A 26,396-nucleotide genomic window follows, 5' to 3' on the forward strand; every position below is an offset into this window, starting at 1 on the left:
CACACTGTCCGCAAAATGAGGTGGAAACTGAGCTGCACTTCCTAACCTCCTGCCAAATGAATGACCATATTAGAGACACATATTTCCCTCAGGTTACAGATATCCACAAAGATTTCGAAAACAAACCCAATTTCGATAAACTCCCTTATCTACTGGGTGAAATACCACAGTGTGCCATCACAGCAGCAAGATTTGTGACCTGTTGCCGCAAGAAAAGGGCAACCAGTGAAGAACAAACACCATTGTAAATACAACCCATATTTATGTTGATTTATTTTCCCATTTGTACTTTAACTATTTGCACATTGTTACAACACTGTATATATACAAAATATGACATTTGAAATGTCTTTTATTCTTTTTGAACTTCTGAGTGTAATGTTTACTATTAATATTTTTTGTATATTTCACTTTTGTTTAATATCTACTTCACTTGCTTTGGGAATGTTAACATACATTTCCCATGCCAATAAAGGCCTTAAATTGAAATTGAATTGAGAGGAGGAAGACGGAAGAGAGCAGAAGGGACGGAGAGGCAGGGCCAGGCTGAGTTCTTCAAAGGGTTCAGTGAATAAAGCCGGTCCCTGATACACATCTCTGCTGTGCTGAGAAACCCACAATGATGTAATGTCAGCCCTGGGGCTAAATCCTTACGCTCTGCTCTGCTCCACTCCCCTACAAATAAAGGTGGAGGTGTTCCCTCACTGCCTGCTCAAGTGGAAGTAAAAATACTTTTGGTGAGATTTTGTTTGAGGCCCAACATAGTTACAGGCACCCTGTAGGAAGAGGTGGAGGCGGGAGGGGTATATTTAATCCTATAGGTTCTCTGTAAGAAACTTGATTTAAATATCTAAAGTTTAGTTAGTGTTTTGGACTGTGGGCTCACTGGGCTGTGGACTGGAGAAGCTCTGGTGAGATGGACTGAGGATCTTGGATTGGAGTTTTTATCTTATTCAACAGGCTAATCCACTGGGCGTTCCTAAAGTACACAACAGGTGGAACACTGTTGACTCTGTTCTTTGTAAAGTTTATACAGGGCCTGCCTGGTGTGTGTGTTTGCCTGCCTGTGTTTGCATGTGCAGGGCTCCAGACTAACATTTTCCCCTGGTGGCACTACGTTTTGCAGTTGGTGGCACCAGCCCATGATTTGGTCTCACCAAGCAATGGAAAGAATGAGTATCATCTTTATAAAGTCATTCACAGTGCTTTATTAACCCTTTACACTCGTGGGAATTGGCCTATATGAATAGGGCTACATTGAAAGGTTTCTTACAAAAGAAATATGAAATGCATAACCATGGTAGCAATTAAAAGGGAATGGTTTGGAGAATATGGGGAAAGGTGAGGACACAACAGTTCACCTGACACAAGACTGAATCCAAATATGTTGATTTTAATGTGCATTTTACATTTACTGTACTTTTGGCCGCATTTGTTGATAACAACATCTGAAAATATTCTGGTAACATGATAAGAATATTCTTGGAACATTTGGGGTAGGTGCAACCTATGACAAGGGGGTTTGAGTGAGAGGACTAACTGGTGTCTCCAAGTGGCCACACACCTCTCCAAAGTGTGCACAGTTCATAAGTAATTTCATTGCACTTTTATGACTTAAAGAAACTAAGCTCTGCATCTCCGCCATCACACAATTAATGTTGTTGTTTACACAATCCAAAAAGAGTCCATTTATAAATTGCAAGCTGGGTCAGGTGGGCGTCATTTGAAAGCTGTTCTATTGCCAACATTACTAGCTAGATTGGAAAATGCGACCTTTAGTGTTAGGTTTTCACAAGGCAATTCAGAGAAGCAGATCGTCATTTTGGTGCACATAGAATGGATTCATGAGTGCATTCAGATGCATGGTCCACGGCAGATGTTCAGGCTCATTCTGTTCAGAACAGGCCAGGGTATAACACCATGCCATCATGTAACTGTACATCAAACATTGTGATCATAAACGTTGACACTGTATATGACATTAGTTTTATGATACGGAAATGTGAAGTGCACATTTGAACTCATGGGTGTTTTGTCTTGCTTGTATGACATCAAAGCGGTATTTATTAAAATCCCCAACGTCGCATCTTTCAAAATACATTGAGTCCTCTTAATTTACAACATTTCCCTCACTCAGACAACAAAACATTTGCTAAAGTTACCCAATTAGCGGGAGGGATGGGGGCAACTTTTTGTCGCGCGGTGCTCAAGTTCAGAACCGCTGTCAGTCAAAACCCATACAGAGCTGTGAAGCGGAGACCCTGAGCTCTGACATCATTTATAGCATGTTACTGTACAGCCACTGCCTTCCAATTTAGCCGCTTATCAGTGTCCAAATCTGCCATTTTCAACCTGTATACGGGTACGACTGTAATGGGCTACAAAGTGTAATGCACTACTGAGATGGTATTGAAGAAATACGTTTTTGTCTTTTCATGTTGTGATTCAAAATATTTTAATGTGCAACCTAATCCAGTGATTGTCATGCATTTTGTGTTGACAATTAGGTTGTTATATTTTACTGTTAAAATAGGGCTCCAGAATATATATTCTTTGTTCAAAAGAGATGAATTTGCCTGCATCTTTATGTAAACTAATATCATAGGCTAATTTATTTGGGGCTAATGCACCACCTGAGTAAGTGGAAACTCAAAACACATTAGCTAGATCACTAACTCTAAATATAATACCCACTGCTAGTAGCCATGTATTAATTTAACAGTCAATTTAATGTCTTTTTTGTTGTTGTTGCAGTTATAGCCTATCGCCCAATGAGGCCTATGCACATTTCACGCGCTCCTTATCTCAAAGCCATATCAAATATCTTGTTTGTAAAATAGTTACTATTGAGCTCAACATTTGAGAAATAAAAAGTATACCTACAGAAAGCTGATAACCTCCTCTCTCCAACAGGATACGGTGACAACAGGAAAGCTGTGTTTTCCCCGCAATTGGACTTTTTAAAATGTTATACAATCAGAACCGTTTTATTATTATTATTTTTTTCTCAAGCATTTTCTTCCCCCAGGAAAGGAGGGAGAGAGTGGCTCGCTCTAACAGAAGCAGGCCCCAGCAAAACAGGTACAGGGGCAGGCAGACACTTTCATTACAACATTCATGGGGTTAATGTACTTTACTGTATGACCAAATCATGGATTTAGCCTCCTAAATAACAGGAATCATGAGGATAATGTACTTTACGGTTTGACCAAATCATGGATTTAGCCTCCTAAAAAACAGGAATCATGAGGATAATGTACTTTACGGTTTGACCAAATCATAGTTTTAACCTCCTAATAAATAGGACAATTTTTTTGTGAGGTGACCATGTAGAATGTGCAGCTCGCACCGATGCGACCATATATTATTGTTTTTACTCGCACAGCCAAGTCAAGCGGTCGCAAAGTGCGACTAAATGGTCGCAGTCTGGAGCCCTAATGTGTGTGTGACAGAACAGGCATGCGCATGTTTTTTAAGCGTGACTGCAGACGCTTTCAAAATGCCGCCAAGATCATCAGACAGATAACTCATTGACAGCTCCCATGACAGCTGGAAGCTCACGCTGAAGGAAAGGATGCGTCCCAAATGGCACCCTATTCCCTACATAGTGCACTGCTTTTGACCAGGGACCAGAGTCACTTTTATAGCATTCAAACTCAACTCTGGGGCTTGAAGCCAGTTCCACTGCTTTTGTTCAGGGACTGATTTAGGGACTGATTTAGACCTGGGACACCAGGTGACTTCATTTAATTATCAGGTAGAACAGAAAACCAGCAGGCTCCGGACCTCGTAGGGTAAGAGTTGAATACCCCCGCTATATAGGGAATAGGGTGCCATTTGGGACATATACAAAGTTTCCCTTGTTTAGAGTGCACTGGAATAACACCGTGTGTGTGTTGTTGATGTGGTTCACTAGGGTTATTTGCCTCTGACTGAAGTCTGAAGCTCTTCTTTTAGTTTCCAGATAGTGTCTCTTTGTTGTTAATGAGCGGTATAGCTTCTCAGCTTTGATTTATTTAGAGTTCACAGAGTTCAAGCGTTCTGTTTAGGCTTTGTGTCCCGGGCCTGTATTCACATAGCGTCTCAGGAGGAGAGCTGATCTAGTATCGGTTCTTCTTCTTTTTTATTTGGATATGGTTCACTATTGGAGGTTGGATTTGTCACACTGAGTGAAGCGGTTGTTTCAGATCAGAGAGGGGGATTGAGCGAGTGAGTGAGAGTGCGATAAGAGGAAGACAGAGAGACAGAAGAAGACTGGGCCAGCAAAACAACGTCAATCCATGTTACATACCCCATTCATTTGGTAATGGCTGTGACATATTCTTCCATGTAGATCGTGTCCACTCACCCCTGTCGGTCTCTACATCCACAGCTGGAGCACAGCGTACGTACGGAAGGAAAGGTCATGGCAATTACAGCAGTTCAATCGTGTCTCTGTCTATCTCCATGTCATCCATCAATCCCTCTCTCCGTAATTGCATCACTCGTTTTAGTTTTTTTTGAAGTCCACGTCTGGAATCCTTTTGACCAGTGGAATTTCTCAGAGGATGGGAGGAGGAGGAAGAGAGCGAGAGAGCGAGAACACAGCCTAAATGACCAAGTCCGTCTCATAACCCGTCCCACATGCATGTGACACAAGTCAAATAGTCGCTCCTGAGGCAACACACATTCCGCAACAGAGCATTCCCAAATAAACGATGCCAGAAAGCGGTCCTGAGGTTTGGACTCTGGCCTCACCCGAGACCTTTAAGGATCTCTCTCTCTGCCATTTCAGTCTTTCTCCAATGATATGTCATGTTCTAATTTGGCTTTTATTGAAAGGCTCTTTACATGAAGAGGTTCTAAAGATGCCTTGTGCTGCACGCCTCATCTTAATGTATTTTTCAACCCCAGATGCACCTAATACAGAGTCCATGAACTGGATGTTGTTGTCTTGACTGAGAGACAGACAGTTTGCACAATTTCGACAGCCGGAGAGAGACTGTGTTGCTACGTTCAAAATGGCACACTAGTCCCTATATTGTGCACTAATTCTGACCAGTGCCAATTGGGAATAGGGTGCCATTTTGGACTTAACTTGGGATTGTTTAGTCAGAGACGTCGTCAACGTCAGGTCTTATACCTGGAACAGTCAACCAGCCAGTCAACCATCGATGTGACAGACGGGTCTCTAGCGCTGGCCTTGTCAACCCAGTTTCTGTCACATCGCATCCACCTTAAAGGGCCCAGGGTACGGCATGCTGCGCTTAGATAAACATTGACAGGACCAAACTACACAGCACCATCCACAGTGACATTCATACAGCACCATCCACAGTGACATTCATACAGCACCATCCACAGTGACATTCATACAGCACCATCCACAGTGACATTCATACAGCGCCATCCACAGTGACATTCATACAGCGCCATCCACAGTGACATTCATACAGCACCATCCACAGTGACATTCATACAGCGCCATCCACAGTGACATTCATACAGCGCCATCCACAGTGACATTCATACAGCGCCATCCACAGTGACATTCATACAGCACCATCCACAGTGACATTCATACAGCACCATCCACAGTGACATTCATACAGCACCATCCACAGTGACATTCATACAGCGCTGCACAGCGACATTGACAGCGAGTAACACCAATGCAACAATGCAAGTCAGACCCCCTCCTTCCCTTTTTGTTAGCACCTGAAGCTGGGTGCTAGGTGGGGTCTGAGGCTAGGCGCTGGGTAGGGTAACTTCAGGGCAGCGCTGACGTCTAGCGTAAGGCCATGGGTAGGTAGGTGAGGGCCAAACGCCACACCAACAGATTCGGCATCAATACCTTTTAGAGATTTGTCCGCAATCTGCATGCTCATGCCAAACAATGTAGCTGTGTTCATGTATAATAATAATAATAATACATTTTATTTTAAGCGCTATTCAAGACACCCAAAGTCACTTTACATACACAAGATAATCAGCAGGATAATAATAATATGCCATTTAGCAGACGCTTTTATCCAAAGCGACTTACAGTAATGTGTGCATACATTTTTACGTATGGGTGGTCCCGGGGATCGAACCCACGACTCTGGCGTTACAAGCGCCATGCTCTACCAATTGAGCTACAGAGGATAAGTAGCAATAAAATCATACATTTTAAAATAAGTATATAAAAGTACACTAAACATTAGGACAGACTAACCAGGGAAGTGAACTACACAGGGTATAAAAGCGAAGACAACAGAGAATACGGGTACGCCTGTGTGAAGAGGTGTCTTTAGTGTGTACTTGAATATGTTTATGGATTTTGAGGTTCTGACATGGAGAGGGAGGGAGTTCCAGAGTTCGGAGGCTGCACTGTTAAAAAGCCCAGTCTCCCATGGAGCGGAGCCTGGTGTGAGGGATGGTGAGGAGGCCTGTGTCAGAGGAGCGCAGTGAACAGGTCGGAGTATAGGGGTGCAGGAGGTCAGTAATGTATGTGGGCACCAGTCCATTGAGTGCTTTGTGGGTGGAGGTGATGTGGTCCCAAAGTCTGGTGTGCGTGTTATAATGTGTTGACGTCTGTCAAGTGTTTTGGTGGGGAGTTCGTAAGAATGGCATTGCAGTAGTCCAGGTGTGATAAAACAATGGGGTCAATGAGGGTTTCAGCAGGGAGGTCAGAGAGAGTATGTTTTGTGGTAGTGTTTGATTGGTTTTGAATGAATTGAATGAATTCCACAGTTAAATCAGTTACGTTGAAATAACTTCTGGGGCATTAAGTAGGCTAAAGTAGGCCTAATTCTACCTCTGTCTGGCCCCTCTAGCCAGGGTATTAAACCACATGTAGTGTATTTAGGTCAGACTCCAGAGGATTTAGTGAGTGGTGAGCTACTGGACTGGTGCAAACATACATTGGTCATAATGACTATTTTGTTGAGTTATGTGTAGAGTTATGATAATCGCCCATGGCAACAGCGCGAAAAGCTTTAGAAGGAATTTAAAGGAGAGAGTGTGGGCTTTAGCTGCTTTTAAATACATATGGATATGTTTGTCGATTTAAACTTTGCGTCATCCAAAAGGCTGTAAAGAAAAATCCCTCATTTTCTTTCTTACAGCTTTTTTCTCTGACTGTATGTATTTAACAGCTTACATTGGTAAAGACGTACTCTTGTTTTTCTCTCTCTCTCTCTCTGATTGAAACGACAAGATGAAGATGTCAGAACACACACACACTGTCTGTTGTCTCTGGGCTGGAGCGGGTGCATTCAGAGAGATGGGAGACCACACATGCTATGTCAATGTTTACTGGAATAATTAGACACAATGGTGAGGCCAATAACAGAAGGAGAGGAGAGCAGCAGCAACCTGAGCTCCCTCATCCTCTCTCTCTCTCTGTGTGTGTGTGTGTGTGTGTGTGTGTGTGTGTGTGTGTGTGTGTGTGTGTGTGTGTGTGTGTGTGTGTGTGTGTGTGTGTGAGCAACAAAAGCCATTCACAGAGTAGACTCAGAGATCCAGGGGCTTGCAGCAGGAGCAACTGTACACTTAGCCCAGGGGAACACACACAAGATCTAGGAGCAGTGAAATGGATTGGATTCTATAGAGCCTTGCTTCAATAGCCTGGTCTGTCATGCTAGTGGCGACTTACACGACTCACAGGGACACTGATGTCACCTCGAAAGCCTTTTAAGCATCACAAGTGTCTAGGATACTTCACCCTGGTCCTAGCTAAGCGAACGCATGGCGCTAGCTTAGGGGCCTCCTTAACTAAAGGATATCCGGGGGCCGGTATGTGGAGACCAGAGAGCCTGGAGATTCCTGGGCTCACTGAGTGGATGAGCGCTAGGCTAGCCTGGTGGGTATTTACCAAATAGGACCATATTCACTATGGGCCCTGGTCAAAAGGAGTGCACTATGGAATAGGGTGCCATTTGGGAGGCAGCCTTGGTGTTCAGTCAGAGGTCACTTTCAGAGGGACCAGACCAGACAACTGTTAATCCAAGGATTGGATTAACAGGACATTGTCTTTGACTATGAGCCAATGGGAAGCTGTTTGAAGAGACGAGGCGTGGCCAACCTGGCCCACTCAGTGGGGGTCTATGCAAAGCCACGGGACGTTGTTTTGAGTAGGGGGTGCTGACCGAAAATTGGGGGGGGGGAATCACCTTTATAATAAAGCATTACATCCATCTATGCAGACTAACAATAAAATACAATTCCTAAAGTGGTGAGTAGCCTAAGCATAGGACAAGATTCAGTAACAGTATTACTGCAGCCTAGTGTTGTCACGATTCCAGATTTTTGACTTCGATACCAGGTTTAGTATCACGATACTCGATACCAAAACGATACCAAATCAAAAGTTTCACAGTGAATGTGCATAAGGGTCAGGTGTGACAGCCTTTTCTGGCTCATAGTGCTGCGCATCTACGTCTTCAGGCGGCGAAGGGTGGAGAATGTGCTCTCGAGGTCGCAACAGAGATCAGAAGACAAAGGCCCTGTTTGATTAGGGTTTCTACTTCTCTGAAGAGACCTCGTTTGTGGGTGAAGTTGGGCCAGAGTTGAAGCAACCTCTGGGAGAGTGCTGCATGCGGTATTTTTTGTGGCGTCTCCCAACATGTGGTGTTGAAGCAGCAGGCGACCTGTGTCTAGGCTGCATGGGGAGGTGAAGGGAGTTAAGGGACTGTGCATCCAGTTGAGCAGCTTCCTTTTGCTGCGTAAATGATGCTTTTCTCTTGTCTTGCTGATATCTCTACCCCTTCTGGTAGAATATTCTCTCCACTTCTGATTGCACCAGATCCACAGCTTCAAAGAACTCGTATCTCCACCTGAGTTCTCCTGCTTCGGGTGCCACCACTTCAGTCTCCATTGTGTGGCAATAGCAGGCATCTAATGGGACGGCTGTGATTGCAGCTCTTTTGGTTGGCTAGTACCAGGATTGAAGAAATCCGAAATTATTTTCATTTTGATTTTTAGATTAACCTTGATCTTGTGAATGCTAACTGCAAACCTACAGGAAGGAATGAACCGGAAACGTTCAACCTTGCGGTAGTGCTTTGTCAATGATTGGTTGTAGCTTACAGTTTGAAGATGGTTATTTGTTATATCTCATGTTTTTTCTCTCCCCTACCCCAATTCCATTATTATTATTTATATTAATATTAACCTTTTCACACGTCTGTTCTAAATATCTCTAACGGTCGCCCCAGCGTGAGTTGTTTTATGCACGTGATGTCAGATTGCACTCACTGTTCCAAAATGTGATTGTTACGCAACAGGACAGTTAACACGTGCTGCCTGCTAATTATCTATAGGCTGTTTCAACTTGTCAATTTCTAATTATTTTCTAACAACAGTTTGAATTGAGGTGTGTTACGTCTTCTCATTAATTCACAGAAGTAGCCCATTTCGGGCCTCCCGAGTGGCGCAGTGGTCTAAGGCACTGCATTGCAGTGCTAGCTGTGCCACTAGAGATCCTGGTTTGAGTCCAGGCTCTGTCGCAGCCGGCCGCGACCGGGAGACCCATGGGGCGACGCATAATTGGCCCAGCGTCGTCCAGGGTAGGGGAGGGTTTGGCCGGCAGGGATGTTCTTGTCCCATCGCGCACTAGCGACTCCTGTGGCGGGCCGGGCGCAGTGCACGCTGACTCGGTCTCCAGGTGTACGTGTTTCCTCCGACACATCGGTGCGGCTGGCTTCCGGGTTAAGCGGGCACTGTGTCAAGAAGCAGTGCGGCTCGGTTGGGTTGTGTTTCGGAGGACGCACGACTCTCGACCTTCGCCTCTCCCGTGTCCGTACGGGAGTTGCAGCGATGGAACAAGACTGTAACTACCAATTGGATACCATGAAATTGGGGAGAAAAAGGGGGTAAAAATACCCCCAAAAAAAAAGAAGTAGCCCAGTGCTGTGGACAATTTATGATTGAGACTTTACTGAGCCGGACAAATTTCTCTCTTAGAGGAGAGCCCAAGTGTTTCCGCAGATCAAGTATGCAGACATTTGCGCAGTCTTGCACGAACTGGCACATTTTCTGGCTGGCGCTCGCATTGCCTTCATTGTTGTTTTCCTTACAAATAATAACTTTGGACATGTGTAGAGTTCCTATCAAAGTAAGTGCCTTCTCTTCTGTATATCGTGTTGTCCTTTCTACTGGAGCATAATGTATTTACAGTTTTATTCACGTTTTCAAGTACTGGTGACAAATCATGCATTCCGATTATTGCATAGATTTGTAATAGACTCCTATGATGTGTGTAAAATACTTTTTTGAAGGTTGTACTGATTTATAATGAGCTAATGCTAAGCTATTTGCCAGCTATGTGTGGCGCCATGTTTGTTGACATTATACAATGCATTCATGTCACGTAAACGTCTGTCAGAACAAAGATGTTATGAGGTGAAGGAATGGTTATTCTGGAAGTGAATGAAGGGAAGTGAATGATCATAGACGACACACCCCCCTTCAACATGCATACTGCAAACAGACCAAACTCATCTTGTCTCCTCTTATTACTTTTGATTTCTAGAAAGTGTTTTATTCAATTATTTCAATCAATGGTGAGCTCACCCGTGATGTGATGAATTATAAATAGTAATTGCTATTAGCTAATTAATATTGTGGTTTCTGTCAGCCAAGAGTTAGCTGAATATGACCGCTTGTGTTACGTCAATCTTTCCTCAGATAGCGCTAGGACTAATGTAGCCTACATTTTCCAGATATTAAATGAGTCCATATCCGGCCATAGGAAAACTAATATTCGGAGTAATCCCAATATCATATATGTCTAAAAGACACATCTGTGTTCAGAATTAGTCAGGATATGGTGCATATCTACAAAACTCAAAAAAAAATCTGTATTCTCTAGAATATCAAAAAACGTTCATGTAAAGATATCCCCTGACCCTTTTCGCCTCGTGTATTCTGTATGACAATACCATATCTGCTGTAGTCTACATCCATACATTTCTATCTAAGTAGCCTAAGCCTGTAGTGTGTTGAGTGGGCGACTGTACCATCGTTCATTCACCACAACACCACCACGACACGGCAGCAGGCCTGGTCTGGTTTGTCCACTAGCGTGGCATCCATCTTGCAAGGGGACACCACAGCACTATGGGATGCATTATGAGAAGCATACACACTATGTCCCCAGGAGGGTGGAGGTCACCACTGTCAGTGGCACCTGTCCCTTCCACTCAGCCCCAACGCTGGCACAGATTTATCTACATTCTGTCCTCTTGGGAAAGTAGGGAAGTTCAGTGGAATCATAATCACCTCTCGCAATTTGGAATTTTAACTATGAGAACAATGAATAGTGTAAATCTCAGAGAGAACTGCTTTGTGGTTTATGTGTGGTGCTGCATATACAGTTGAAGTTGAAAGTTTACATACACTTAGGTTGGAGTCATTAAAACTTGTTTTTCAACCACTCCACAAATGTATTGTTAACAAACTATAGTTTTGGCAAGTCGGTTAGGACATCTACTTTGTGCATGACACAAATAATTTTTCCAACAATTGTTTACAGACAGATTATTTCACTTATAATTCACTGTATCACATTTCCAGTGGGTCAGAAGTTTACATGCACTAAGTTGACTGTGCCTTTAAACAGAAGCTTCTGATAGGCTAATTGACATCATTTGAGTCAGTTGGAGGTGTACCTGTGGATGTATTTCAAGGCCTACCTTCAAACTCAGTGCCTCTTTGCTTGACATCATGGGAAAATCAAAAGAAATCAGCCAAGACCTCAGAAAAAAATGGTAGACCTCCACAAGTCTTGTTCATCCTTGGGAGCAATTTCCAAACGCCTGAGGGTACCACGTTCATCTGTACAAACAATAGTACGGAAGTATAAACACCATGGGACCACGCAGCCGTCATACCGCTCAGGAAGGAGACGCGTTCTGTCTCCTAGAGATTAACGTACTTTGGTGCAAAAAAATGCAAATCAATCCCAGAACAACAGCAAAGGACCTTGTGAAGATGCTGGAGGAAACAAGTACAAAAGTATCTATATCCACATATAGTCCTATATCGACATAACCTGAAAGGCTGCTCAGCAAGGAAGAAGCCACTGCTCCAAAACCGCCATAAAAAAGCCAGACTACGGTTTGCAACTGCACATGGGGACAAAGATCTACTTTTTGGAGAAATGTCCTCTGGTCTGATGAAACAAAAATAGAACTTTGGCCATAATGACCATTGTCATGTTTGGAGGAAAAAGGGGGGCTTGCAAGCCATCCCAACCGTGAAGCACGGGGGTGGCAGCATTATGCTGTGGGGGTACTTTGCTGCTGGAGGGACTGGTGCACTTCACAAAATAGATGGCATCATGAGGAAGTAAAATTATGTGGATATATTGAAGCAACATCTCAAGACATCAGTCAGGAAGTTTAAGCTTGATCGCAAATGGGTCTTCCAAATGGACAATGACCCCAAGCATACTTCCAAAGTTGTGGCAAAATGGCTTAAGGACAACAAAGTCAAGGTATTGGAGTGGCCATCACAAAGCCCTGACCTCAATCCTATAGAACATTTGTGGGCAGAACTGAAAAAGCGTGTGCGAGCAAGGAGGCCTACGAACCTGACTCAGTTACACCAGCTCTGTCAGGAGGAATGTGCCAAAATTCACCCAACTTATTGTGGGAAGCTTGTGGGAGGCTACCTGAAACGTTTGACCCAAGTTAAACAATTTAAAGGCAATGCTACCAAATACTAATTGAGTGTATGTAAACTTCTGACACACTAGGAATGTGATGAAAGAAATAAAAGCTGAAATAAATCATTTTCTCTACTATTATTCTGTCTTAGATCGTAACTGACCTAAGACAGGGATTTGTGAAAAACTGAGTTTAAATGTATTTGGCTGAGGTGTATGTAAACGTCCGACTTCAACTGTATACAATATAGATACGTTTACTTATTCAAATTTCTATGTGATCGGCATTCACTTAGGCATCATTCAGATATATCCAGACTTCATATTCATACATGCGTCTTTACATCTCAAGCACAAACTGGTTTAGATAGAAATATGATTTCAGTGTGAAGTTTAAAGGCATGGCCCTCCAGGAATATTCTGTCATTTAACTCTCAGCCCTTTACATTTATTATTGTTCTGTTTTGTTTGTCACAGGCTGATCTTCTCTCTCTCCTTTTACCCGGAAGGCCGCTTTAGTTTTTCTTTCCGCAGCGCAGTCCCCCTACCCACTCCTTTTTTTTCATTCTTCGATTCGCTCTCTCCTCTGTTATGCTCTCTCGCGCTTCACTTTCTTCTTAGCTCTCCCTCTGTCTCATTCTCTCTCTTTCTCTTCCCTCCCCGTGTCTGCAGTTCTGTTCTGTTCTGGCAGCAATGTGTTCCTCATCACAGCTTGTGTTTCCTCTTATCTTCACTTCCTTTATCAGTGGCGGCACACATGCCCACCATAGCGGGGGGGGTGGGGGGGGGAGATGCTATCTGCAGCTGGAGAATTAAGTCCACCACTGGGCTCCAGGATCCAACGGTGGCTGACGTGGCCAGGGGAGGGATAACCAGAGGGGCCTGTATAGGGCCAGAACGTGGGGGTGGGGGTAAGGTAAAATGAGGCGCACAGGAAGGATGTTGTATTTAAGAAGAGGTCACCAGAGAGAGACCGTTCCTTTCTCCTTTGTCCTCCACAGACACATTCTCAGTTCCTTACCTGTGTTGCTGTGTTATGATGCTTATAATGTGTGTATCGATTGGAGACAAAAACAAGCAGAATGGTATTGCACCAACACCTTGGATTATTCCAGAGAGAGCGAGAGAGTGAGGGGAGAACGAGTGACTGTGGAACACAAGGAAGGGCGGGAGGGAGGCAGGGAGGCAACGGGGGAACGTACCAAAGCACAGGGAACACAAAAGCCTAAAATGATATCGCTGGTGGATATCAGGATGCTTGGGATGCCTGGGATGGCTGCTGTACACTTTGGGCTTTGTCTTTTCCGGGATGAATAGAATGAATAGAGGCCTCTGTGGCAGTGATGACAGCCAGGCAGGCAGGCAGGCAGCCTGGTCCGGGATGGGCCGGGCCACTGAGACACTGGGGCCAGGAGGACCATAGAAATATAATTATGTATATAAGTTCAATCAATATGGCTGCCCATCCACCTGTTACCCACCAGTTGACTTCAATAGGGATACCGGTTCTAGGGATTCTATTTCTATGGCCAAGACGAGGGAGGACATGTAGCAGCGCTCATAGGGGCAGGGAGGCGTACTCACAGCTAGGGGATGGTGGATGGTGGCTGCATGCTGGACCCGCTGCCTGCCTACAAAAGACACTGTTCTCTGTTCTGTTGTTGTGACACGCCAGGTACACACATCAGCCAAGACCAGAGGGGGATAGTACGAAGGAAGCTACTCAGGGTTTTCTAAAGCTAGGCAGCTTCAGTTAGCTTCACATTCCAGCTCAGGCTTCATCCTTACTACGACAGTGGATATTGCTTGTCCGCTTGCCGCTAACTTTAGCAGGCTTGTAACTGCGCGTGCATGTCGCACATGAGACAATGTATATGCAGAAGATAGCCCTATTTGGTAAAAGACCAAGTCCATATTATGGAAAGAACAGCTCAAATAAGCAAAGAGAAACGACAGTCCATCATTACTTTAAGACATGAAGGTCAGTCAACACAGAACATTTCAAGAACTTTGAAAGTTTCATCAAGTGCAGTTGCAAAAACCTTCAAGAGCTATGATGAAACTGGCTCTCATGAGGACCGCCACAGGAATGGAAGACCCAGAGTTACCTCTGCTGCAGAGGATAAGTTCATTAGAGTTACCAACTTCAGAAATCGCAGCCCAAATAAATGCTTTGCAGAGTTCAAGTAACAGACACATCTCAACTTCAACTGTTCAGAGGGGACTGTGTGAATCAGGCCTTCATTACATTTACATTTTAGTCATTTAGCAGACGCTCTTATCCAGAGCGACTTACAGTTAGTGAATGCATACATGTTTTTTATTTTATTTTTTATACTGGCCCCCCGTGGGAAACGAACCCACATCCCTGCCGGCCAAACCCTCCCCTACCTTGGATGACGCTGGACCAATTGTGCACCGCCCATGGGTCTCCCGGTCGCGGCCGGCTGCGACAGAGCCTGGACTCAAACCAGGATCTCTAGTGGCACAGCGAGCACTGCGATGCAGTGCCTTAGACCACTGCGCCACTCGGGAGTCATGGTCGAATTGCTGCAAAGAAACCACTACTAAAGGACACCAATAATAAGAAGAGACTTGCTTGGGCCAAGAAACACGAGCAATGGACATTAGACCGGTGGAAATGTGTCCTTTGGTCTGTAGTCCAAATTGGAGATTTTTGGTACCAACCGCCGTGTCTTTGTGAGATGTGGTGTGGGTGAACGGATGATCTCTGCATGTGTATTTCACACTGTAAAAGCATGGAGGATAAAATAAACGAAATAGAGCTAAGCACAGGCATAATCCTAGAGGAAAACTTGGTCCAGTCTGCTTTTCAACAGACACTGGGAGACATTCACCTTTCAGCAGGACAATAACCTAAAACACAAGGCCAAATATACACTGGAGTTGCTTACCAAGACGACATTAAATGTTCGTGAGTGGCGTAGTTACATTTTTTTTTTTTTTTTTTTTTTTTTTAGGGGGGATGGATCAGCTTAATATTGCAGATAGATTGTATCTTCTATCAATGTAATTGTCTGCATCACTTCCAATCCCCCATGTTTTTTTTATTTTTATTTTTTATATTCCCCTTTATTACTTTTCAACCCCACCATCCTTTCCCTACTTGGAGTAAATTAGTGAACAACAACGCCCAGTTACAGTTTTGACTTAAATCGGCATGAAAATCTATGGCAAGACTTGAAAATGGCTGTCTAGCAATGATCAACAACCAACTTGACAGAGTTATATATATTGTACAATACGGGTGTGCAAAGTTCTTAGACTTACCCAGAAAGACTCACAGCTATAATCACTGCCAAAGGTGACTCTAACATGTATTGACTCAGGGGTGTGAATATTTATGTAAATGAGATATTTCTGTATTTTATTTTCATATTTTTCTGTATTTCTGAAAACAAGTTTTCATTATGGGGTATTGTGTGTAGATGGGTGAGGAAAAAATATATTTCATCAATTTTGAGTTCAAGCTGTAACACAACAAAATGTGGAATAAGTCGAGGGGTATGTATACTTTGAAGGCACTGTAGCTTATGGCCTATATGGTTCAACCTAGATTTGGGCCTATATGGTTCAACCTAGCTTTGGGCCTATATGGTTTAACCTAGCTTTGGGCCGGCCTATATGGTTCAACCTAGCTTTGGGCCTATATGGTTCAACCTAGCTTTGGGCCTATATGGTTCAACCTAGCTTTGGTTGAACCATAGACAGAGAGACAGGCCCCTAAGGACACATCCCACCGTCTCCAACCATGCTATCATGCTCACCTAGTCAAGTGCAAACAGCTGGTTTAAGGGGGAAGGGAGCCAGTGAACCATCATGGCCGTCAAGCTGTTTCATCACTACAAATTTTCCTCCAACTCAGCTCAGTGCAACTGGCAAAGAAGAATGCGAGGAAAATGCCGAGAAGCTCACTGGACTGGGTGACTCTACGCTAACGTGCTAGCTAACGCTCACCACTGGGGATTCTAATGGCGATCGGTGGCGACCAGGGCTCTTTCCTTTTTTAATTATTAATGAAACAAGGAAAAGCTGTAAACTGCTCTGGGAGAAGGGGAGGAAGATGATGTGTCCAGCTCACGCGATCGGTGGAGAGGAAGAATCCCTCTCAATTTCAATTTCCCTCTCTCACATTACTCTCTCTCACTTCTGCTAATTTTCTCTCACTTTTCCTCATCCATCCACTGAGACAATAGCATAGCCAGAAATGTGTTGGTGGGTGGCTTACCTGGTTAAATAAAGGTGAAAAAATAAATAAACATTTGCAGTTTTACAGCTCAGACACACAGGTAGGATTGTCAAACGTTTACCTGCCGACAGTACTTAGCATATCTGAACAGAGTTGGCAGTCAATCTCTTTTTGTGTTCACACAGCAAAGACCTTGAAGGTCGTCAGCCACTCAGCCTTGTTAAAATACTCCAAACCAGAAGGTGGCAGTAGCGTTGTTTGGCAATGCATATCTGTGGGTATTGCTTATGGTCTATATTCCAAGCTATCTGCGCCAATGTTGTTATTTTGTAGAAAACCCTTGTTGATACTAGCCAGATGGCCACAGCTAGATAACTACCAAGATGACGAATAAACAATTTAATTAACTCTCCATAATCCCATACTGCCAGTGCCAGCCCATAGCCAAATGTTTAGCTAGTTAGCTAACGTTAGCATATTTGCTAGCTAACAGTTAGCACAACATAGCTAGCTAAGGACACTGCACTAACTCGGCATGGAAACTAGCTAATCATTGTGATTTAATTATAATGTCAATACTAGCTACAGTGGTTAGCTAACTTGGAGGAAGTATTTAGTGTTGTGTGCATTGCGTCTGTGCACTTAGCTAGCTACCATCCCATAGCCTACATTGCATATGAAGTGTGATTGGCTCATCCGTGGCTGTACGGAGACAATGCCCTTTTTTTCAAGTTGTTAGCCACTGACAAGCATTGCGATTCTACAAGTAGAATCGTTAGTTTTTTTTGCTACCGGGTCGGCACGCAGCATGTACCGCTTTTGTTCTAGCAAGAGAAGGAACCTCCCACTGTGATAAGTATCTATCGGCAGTGCGATTCTGTGTGTTTCATGCTATATATCTAGTCTCATGCTATTCTACACATTTTGACATGAGGCTGATGCTATTCTACACATTTCGATATGAGGCTGAGAGAGAATTTTGCATTTTTAAAGCTAAAATATAGGTGTTGACGGTGATAGGCACTGGATTATGAGCTGTCATTCCAGTGCACTGCTCACTATCAATTCTATCTGATGGTATTTGCATGTTTAAAGACAAATAATGTCCCGTTTGGAACACTGACAAGTAAAGAGCATTAAAAAATATATATGTTATTACGCGGCTGAATGAAGAGACTCTTTGATCCAGCAGCACTTTCCCAGATGGGATACCGGGCAATGCCCTTGGCCTAATGGTCTCCATTTTTAAATCACTCTTGGGCTCTTTTCTTAATTCATATTTCCGCAATTCCTGGCATGCTATCTCCTCGCCTCCTTTTCATCCATGTTGGAAGAATAGGTTTAAAGTCCCAAGAAATCAAGGAAAGATACATTGAGAAAGAGAGCTTCCCGGCTCTAAAGTGATTTATGCAGACAGCTGTCGTTCGTTCGCTGCCATCCAGGGTTGTATTCATTAGGCACCAAATGGAAGAAAACTGACAGTCCCTCCCTGTTTATCTAAACTTGTTCAATACGTTTTCATTTTCCATTGCTAAACGCTTTGCTACGGTGTGCCCTAATGAATATAACCCAGGTTTCCTGGCTTGTAGTTAAAATGGAAATAGGTACGGTATGTAAAAACGAGAGCTTCTCTGCTGCTCATTGGGTTGCACGGAGACATACTGTAGCTGTGGTCCTTCATTGGCATTCATGATGTTCAGAGTTTAGTATTCATCTTCAAGGTGTCCTCAGAGGGTCGTATGGAAATCAGACATCTTGTGGATCTGAGGGTTTATCTCTGGCAGCAGTCCTAACCTCTGACCCCAGCAATGCTCTGCTGCCTCTCTGCATCTAAGAGAAGAGACACACCGCAAAGACGACCTGCTAAAAGCAGCTGGTGGCGTGGCCGTCCAATCGCCTCTGACCAGAACATCTGCCATAATTTTCTTCGTTTACCGACGATTATGTTGAATCGACACCCAGCAGGTGATCGCAGATACACCGCGGCCACGATCTCTGTTTTTAACCATTCATCGGTCTGGATGTTGTGAAATGACAATGGTTCAGACAAGTGCCAGTAATAGCTTCTCACTATACTCACCACTGCACTGCAAAATCTATTCCTCCATTTGACAAATGGCTGCCTTTTTTGTATTGACTTTTGTATCGACATTGAACAGTTCAGTTCAATCACAGAGAAGTGGAGGAGAGCTGCTCTGAGAGAGACTGTTGGCGGATGATGATAATGTTAGACACTCGAGGGATAGAAAGGCTTGAATGTAGGAGAAATACTCAACTGTATATTTGTTGACATATGGGTTGCCAAATCTACACATTCCTGCATGGTTCTCGCTCTGGATGCATTATGATCTCGTCCTGCATAAATTCACTGAGCATGTTACTGCCCTCTGCTCCGTCCTCTGTTTTTTTTAAATCTCCTGATGCAGGCTGTTTGTGTTAGGGACAGGAGAGCCATAGCAATTTTTTTTTTAAACGCTTTGGTGTAAATATGTGACCGACATGGAGCAGCAGCAGTGAGTCACAGTCCTTACCTTCTGTCTGAAGCTGGGCCAAATGCCCCAAAGGTTACAGCCAGCTAAGTGATTTCTTGTTTCTAATAAAAAAAACAAATCAAATAACGTGGATCCCTGGAGGTTTACAACACTGGAGTCATGAACTCTCAGAGCAGATAAACCAACTCGCCTCGAACTCTCTAAATATCCTCCTCCCGTAAAAAGGCATGGAGGAGGGGTGCGTCCCAAATGGCACCCTATTCCCCCCCCCATAGGACTCTGGTCAAAAGTAGTGCACTATATAGGGAATATGGTGACATTTGGGACAACCAAAGAGTCTCTCCCTGGCTCTGTCAGGCAGCTCCTAACGCTGGCAGTGCAGTGCGGACAGATAGAGAGCGGGAAGGGGGAAGGAACAATACTGCGTTTGTGCACTGCTCTGCGCTCGACCTGCTGCTAAACAAATATTGGGAGGAATTCTGGTTGGTGAGTGGCCTTGCCCCTCGGCCCAGGCCAGGGCTGGCCCATCCCACAGCTACTTCAGAAACTAACTGCCCTGGCCTGGCCCGTCAAAAGAGCACATCACCTTTTTATAGAGGGACTATATGGTAATGGAATTTCCACACTAATTAAATTGACTTTTCTCTCCCGTTGCTGCCCTCATGTAGACTATTTACTGTCTTCCTGTATGGCAGTAAGTAGGGAAACATTCTGTTGGTCAGTGGCAAAGGTATGCATGTTTTACTTTCTGCTGGGAGGTGTGTGTGTGTAGACTTGGCAGTCCAGCTGGTCCCACTATATCTGCCTGTTTGTCCCTGATGTTAGGGGATATTTTGAACAGAGAAGATGATCATGTTTTTAAAGATGAACTTCCCCTAGCCTGAACAATACATCTGTTTACAAGAATTTTGTGTTTTTCATTTTTCCCCCAGTCTTTTGAAAATCTCAATCTCCTCGAGTAGTTGGTTTCTAAAATCTCTTGAAATCCTGAAAATCAAAACCACTTAAGAAGAGGAGAATCTAAAACCATAATCCATATCCCTCTCTAATGTTCACACAGTGGAATGTCAAAATGTATGAGTTACATCCTCAGGCATGGTGGGTATGAGGTGACATTACTGAGATGAGGGGGATAGAGTTGCACCGCCACACAGATCTACACCCAGGGGGACAGAGAGGGAGCGAGAGAACGGACTGTGTAACAGATACTACCCAGAGGGCGATGAACATGCCAGCAGGAATACCCCCTCCAGCAGGAATACTCTTTCACAGAACACACTCACTTCATTTTGGGGGGGGGGGGGGGTTATCAGTGTTCCCTCTAAACCCTTCCACCTGTGTACCCTCCAAACCCCATTTTTTTCCCCCTCCTTACACATTCACTGTTTACCCACATGCTCTCTCTCTTTCCCTCTACCTCTCTCTACCCCTGCTTCTTTCTCCCCTCTCATCTTGCTTCATTCCTCTCTCTCGATACCTGCTCTGCTGCTGTGTTTTGTGCTTGTGGTGGTGCAAAAAGCTCTCCCTCTCACTCCATCTCTCTGTCTCCACTACTGTTTGATCACAGTGGGGGAGACTGAGTGGTAGCTTTGAGTCTCCCAGGGTCTTTTGATAGTGTCTCTTTGGTGACCATCAGTTTGTCCTGCCCCACCAGAGTTATTTTTCTCTCAGTAGGTTTTGCCTGTTGTCGATTGTGGGTCCGTTGATCATGTTGGGCTACAGATGAACTGCCCTTTTGGTCCATTTCTTGTTTCACACCCTTTTGATTCTCTTCTATGAAAAAAAGGTTTGTGTTGAGCTTGGCTGCAAATGTCAACATTAGCAAAAAGACATCATATCTGTATGCAGCATCTATCCTCTATGGTGAAAGTAGCTGAGATGGGAAAAGTTGTATTTATTTACCTGGTGTTGAGACAGATGTTGCTAGTTGCCACTAGCCTGGTCCTAGATCTGTTTGTGCTTTTGCCTACTCAATTGTCATTGCCATGCCATGTTTTGCATGATATTTCCATAAGGAGTTGGCAAGAGAGCAGAAATGGAATATATAATCACCCCTTATTCAGAAATGGTGTCTTCCTGTGATTTAGGCTAATAATCCTCAGAGCATATTTTCAGTTTTAGTAAATCCTCACATTCACGTAGTTAGCTGTTTATTTTGTTGTCCAAAGGGAAGCTGCTCTTACCAAGTGATCCAGAATGTTCAGAAGCATCAGGAATCTCCCTTTATTTATAAATGCCTGACCACAACCAACCAACCACAACCCTTCTGAATGTCAGTTTAGGTCATTTTCTCCCTCCACAAAGGCCCAGGCCTCCAAGTCCATCAAGCAGAGAAAATCTGATGTAATAGGTTTAAGAAAATCTCCAAGGGGAGTCAAACCTACCCCCTCCCGCTGTCCAAAATCCCCCCCTTTCCCCGCTACCCGCTACCCACCTCCCAAAACCACTCGGAATCTCGTCTTCGGTCATCACCCAAATATGGCCGCTCTGAGCACCCAATTACAGCAGGGTCATAGAGAGCTCTAGCTGAACATTCACTAAAGAAAGGCTTAGTTATAACCTTTAGATGAAACAGTTTGCCAAAAAAAGTTCCGTTTCTGATTCAGTGGTTTGCGCTTGGGATGGGGAGGGATGGGCAAAGGACGGAGATGGAGGGAGGGGGGAAGGAGAATAAAGAAATCCCAGCCTTGGCACACGGGTTCTCTGTGCGGCACGGCAAGCGCTAAGTACAAAAGAAACCTGCAACACCTCCAGATTCCTCCTAGTCAAGTATCAAAGACATGAGTCCCGTCCCAAATGGCACCCTATACCCTAATATAGTAGTCCCCTGTAGCTCAGTTGGTAGAGCATGGCGCTTGCAACGCCAGGGTTGTGGGTTCGTTTCCCACGGGGGGCCGGTATGAAAATGTATGCACTCACTTAACTGTAAGTCGCTCTGGATAAGAGCGTCTGCTAAATGACTAAAATGTTAAATGTTGGGGGTTGGTCAAAGGTAGTGCACTATATAGGGAATAGGATGCCGTTTGGGATGGTGTCTTGCTTTGCTTCAGAACAAGAGACAAGTTGGTAAGATAGGTTCACTGGCTCCCTCCCTCGCCCCTAACACACACACACACACACACACACACACACTGAACCCAGCACAGCCTCGGCTGGGTGCTGCCAGTTAATCTCTCAGATAGCATTTTTCTCTCGTTCTTTTCCCTCCCTCTTTCTTTTTCTTCTTGGGGGGATATCGGTATTACTGTGTAGCGGTGAATGGAGCGACTTGTCTAACCTGATCACTGGGGAGAATAAGAGAGCGAATGGAGGGAGAGGCTCTCTGGTTGCATCCCAAATGGAACCATATGACCTATTTGGTGCATTACTTTTGATCAGGGGTCATATAGGGAATAGGGTGCCATTTGCAAGCAGATATATCTATGGTCTAGGTCTCAGCGGTAACCCCCTATCCCTGTTGGCAGATAAGATGATTCCTTGTTTAGTTTCACCTTTCAAATCTGAGATTTGCCCCCTCTATAACTCATCAGATCACATGAAAATAAACTACACTTTCTGTGGCTTAGGTAATGGTTCCATGGTTTGTTTCAAAGATCCCTTAATGCTTGAATAGTTTGCTTGGCAATACAAAGGGACTCTGTTGCCTTCTATGTCTCTGACGTTTGGTAGTATTTTCGGAAACACAAAATTGGTTGAAAGCCTTGTCGATATTCCAATGCTGTAAATGGTGCAGCTTTATTGTAAACTCCTGCCGCTGCCCTAGGACTAGACTGCACGTTAGGCATCCTATAATGGCGCCGGAGGAGATGGCTGCCGTTTTACAGGCTCCTAACCAATTGGGCTATTGTGTGTTTATTTTTATTTTGTACATAATGTTTCTGCCACTGTCTCTTATGACCGAAAAGAGCTTCTGGATATCCAGACAGCGATTACTCACCTCGTACTGGACGAAGATTTTTTCTTTAACGAGTCGGACGCGAAGTATTTACTTCAGACACCCGACAAGGCCCAAATCCCTGTCATTCGCAGGAGAAAGAGACTGAGATATTGGGGAGGTAGGTCGGGGTGCCTTGTAAGGATCCAACGGCGAGTGGGTAATCTGCCTCTACCATCAGTCCTATTAGCCAACAGGACATTTAAAAAGGGTAATATCTTATGTTTCATGGAGTTGTGGCTGAATTACGACATGGATAACATACTGCATTGGCAAGATAGAACAGCCGCCTCCGGTAAGACAAGGGGTGGCGGTCTGTGTATATTTGTAAACAACAGCTGGTGCACGAAATCTAATATTAAGGAATTCTCTAGGTTTTGCTCGCCTGAGGTAGAGTATCTCATGATAAGCTGTAGACCACACTATTTACCAAGAGAGTTTTCATCTATATTTTTCGTAGCTGTCTATTTACCACCACAAACCGATGCTGGCACTAAGACCGCACTCAATGAGCTGTATAAGGCCATAAGGAAACAGAAAACGCTCATCCAGAGGCGGCACTCATATTGGCCGGGGACTTTAATGCAGGGAAACTTAAATCCATTTTATCTCATTTCTACCAGCATGTTAAATGTACAACCAGAGGGGAAAAAAAACTCTAGACCACCTTTACTCCACACACAGAGACACATACAAAGCTCTCCCTTTGGCAAATCTGACCATAACTCTATCCTCCTGATTCCTCCTTACAAGAAAAAAAACTAAAGCAGGAAGCACCAGTGACTCGGTCAATAAAAAAGTGGTCAGATGAAGCAGATGCTAAACTACAGGACGGTTTTGCTAGCACAGACTGGAATATGTTCCGGGATTCTTCCGATGGCATTGAGGATTACACCACATCAGTCACTGGCTTCATCAATAAGTGCATCGATGACGTCGTCCCTACAGTGACCGTACCTACCCCAACCAGAAGCCATGGATTACAGGCAACATCTGCACTGAGCTAAAGGGTAGAGCTGGACTTCCTGACGGGCCACCCCCAGGTGGTAAGGGTAGGTAACAACACATCTGCCACGCTGATCCTCAACACGGGGGCCACTCAGGGGTGTGTGCTCAGTCCCCTCCTGTACTCCCTGTTCACACATGACTGCATGGCCAGGCACGACTCCAACACCATTAAGTTTGCCGACGACACAGCAGTGGTAGGCCTGATCACCGACAACGATGAGACAGCCAATAGGGAGGAGGTCAGAGACCTGGCCATGTGGTGCCAGGATAATAACCTCTCCCTCAACGTGATCAAAACAAAGGAGATGATTGTGGACTACAGGGAAAAAAAAAAAGACCGAGCACACCCCCATTCTCATCGACAGGGCTGTAGTGGAACAGGTTGAGAGCTTCAAGTTCCTTGGTGTCCACATCACCAACAACCTATCATGGTCCAAACACACCAAGACAGTCGTGAAGAGGGCACAAAGCCTATAAAAGTTATACAGCTACACCATCGAGAACATCCTGACTGGTGGAAACTGCTCGGAAACAAGCTTCCTGCCATCCAGGACCTCTATACCAGGAAGGTGTCAGAGGGAGGCCCTAAAAAATTTCAGACTCCAGCCACCCTAGTCATAGACTGTTCTCTCTGCTACCGCACGGCAAGCGGTACCGGAGCGCCAAGTCTAGGTCGAAAAGGCTTCTTAACAGCTTCTACCCCCAAGCCATAAGACTCCTGAACAGCTAATCAAATGGCTACCCGGACTATTTGCATTCCCCCCCTCTTTTACGCTGCTTCTACTCTCTGTTTATTATCTATGCATAGATGTACATATTACCTCGACTAACCTGTGCCCCCGCACATTGACTCTGTACCGGTACTCCCTGTATATAGCCTCCCTACTGTTATTTTACTGCTGCTCTTTTAATTATTTTTAATTTTTAATTTATCTATTTTTTACTTTACACTTACTTTTCTTAACTGCATTGTTGGTTAAGGGCTTGTAAGTAAGCATTTCACTGTAAGGTCTACACCTGTTGTATTCGGCGCATGTGACAAATAACATTTGATTTGATAAGCTCATAAACATTGTGACATAGTACACACACCCATAGGTGGGGGCAAGGAGTATCCAAGGCAACGGTTAGGAGGCGAATTGAATTGAGAGAGAGCGAGCGGGGGAGAGGGAGAGTGTTTGCGAGAGAGAGTAGTGTCGTATATGTTGTTATTAATTCAGAATAAGTTGTCTTCTGGTTGCAATATGGAAGAGGAGACAAGCCAAGCCATGGCTGAGGGTTTTTATAATGCAGTCTCCCAACACGCGCACACACACACACACACACACACACACACACACACATTGGCCCACTCCAGCCCCTCTAACCCCCTCCAGCCATGGCAGAGAGACAGAAGTCTCTGGTTTGAAGTGTTTCCAAATAGCTTCCGGTGCTACTGTGCATGTCGTCCAAGGTCCTTCCCTCAAGGAATATAACTAGAGACCTGAAAGGGCCTGTACTACGGCTCTCCTGGCTCCGGCTCTCTGGCTCCGGATAGACCTGCTTCCCATTCGCTCTCACTCTTGCTCTCTCTCTCTCGCTCGATGTCTCTCTCGCTCGCTCGCTCTCTTGCTCGCTCTCTTGCTCGCTCTCTTTCATCTCTCTCTCTCTTTCCATCTCGCTCTCTCTTTCCATCTCGCTCTCTCTCTTTCCATCTCTCTCGCTCTCTCTCTCGCTCTCTCTCTCTCTCTCTCTCTCTCTCTCTCTCTCTCTCTCTCTCTCTCTCTCTCTCTCTCTCCCATCTCTCTCTCTCCATCTCTCTCTCTCTCCATCTCTCTCTCTCCGTTATTCCCAGGAAATAGCCTGGGTTTTGTTTATTCTCATTTCCTCTGGAATATCATTAGACGGAGTCAGAGTGCCTCGCGTCCCAAAGTTCCTCTTGGATCAGGGCTTTCCTCCCGACCGCCTCCTAACCGTTTCCTTTCCAGGTCGTCTTGAAAGGTGATAGCACCGCAGCCACCGCGCCGTGGCCCGCCGCCATTCACAGAAATGAGAGAGAGCGTGGAAGGAAGGAGAGAGGGAATAGAAATAGGGAGGAAACTGAGCCAGGAAGGTGTCTGTAGTTTCAACAGGAAGAGAGAG

At 44.6% G+C, this 26,396-nt stretch overlaps 1 protein-coding gene across 1 annotated transcript in view; it reads left to right on the forward strand.

Annotated features, from left to right (window-relative positions):
* Positions 1–26,396, forward strand: part of LOC121584625 (E3 ubiquitin-protein ligase znrf3-like) — a 99,053-nt gene that overhangs the window by 17,923 nt on the left and 54,734 nt on the right. The gene's annotated exons all lie outside the window — the stretch shown is intronic.

This window comes from Coregonus clupeaformis, chromosome 16 (genome assembly GCF_020615455.1).
Source record: "Coregonus clupeaformis isolate EN_2021a chromosome 16, ASM2061545v1, whole genome shotgun sequence".
NCBI classification, from domain to species: domain Eukaryota; kingdom Metazoa; phylum Chordata; class Actinopteri; order Salmoniformes; family Salmonidae; genus Coregonus; species Coregonus clupeaformis.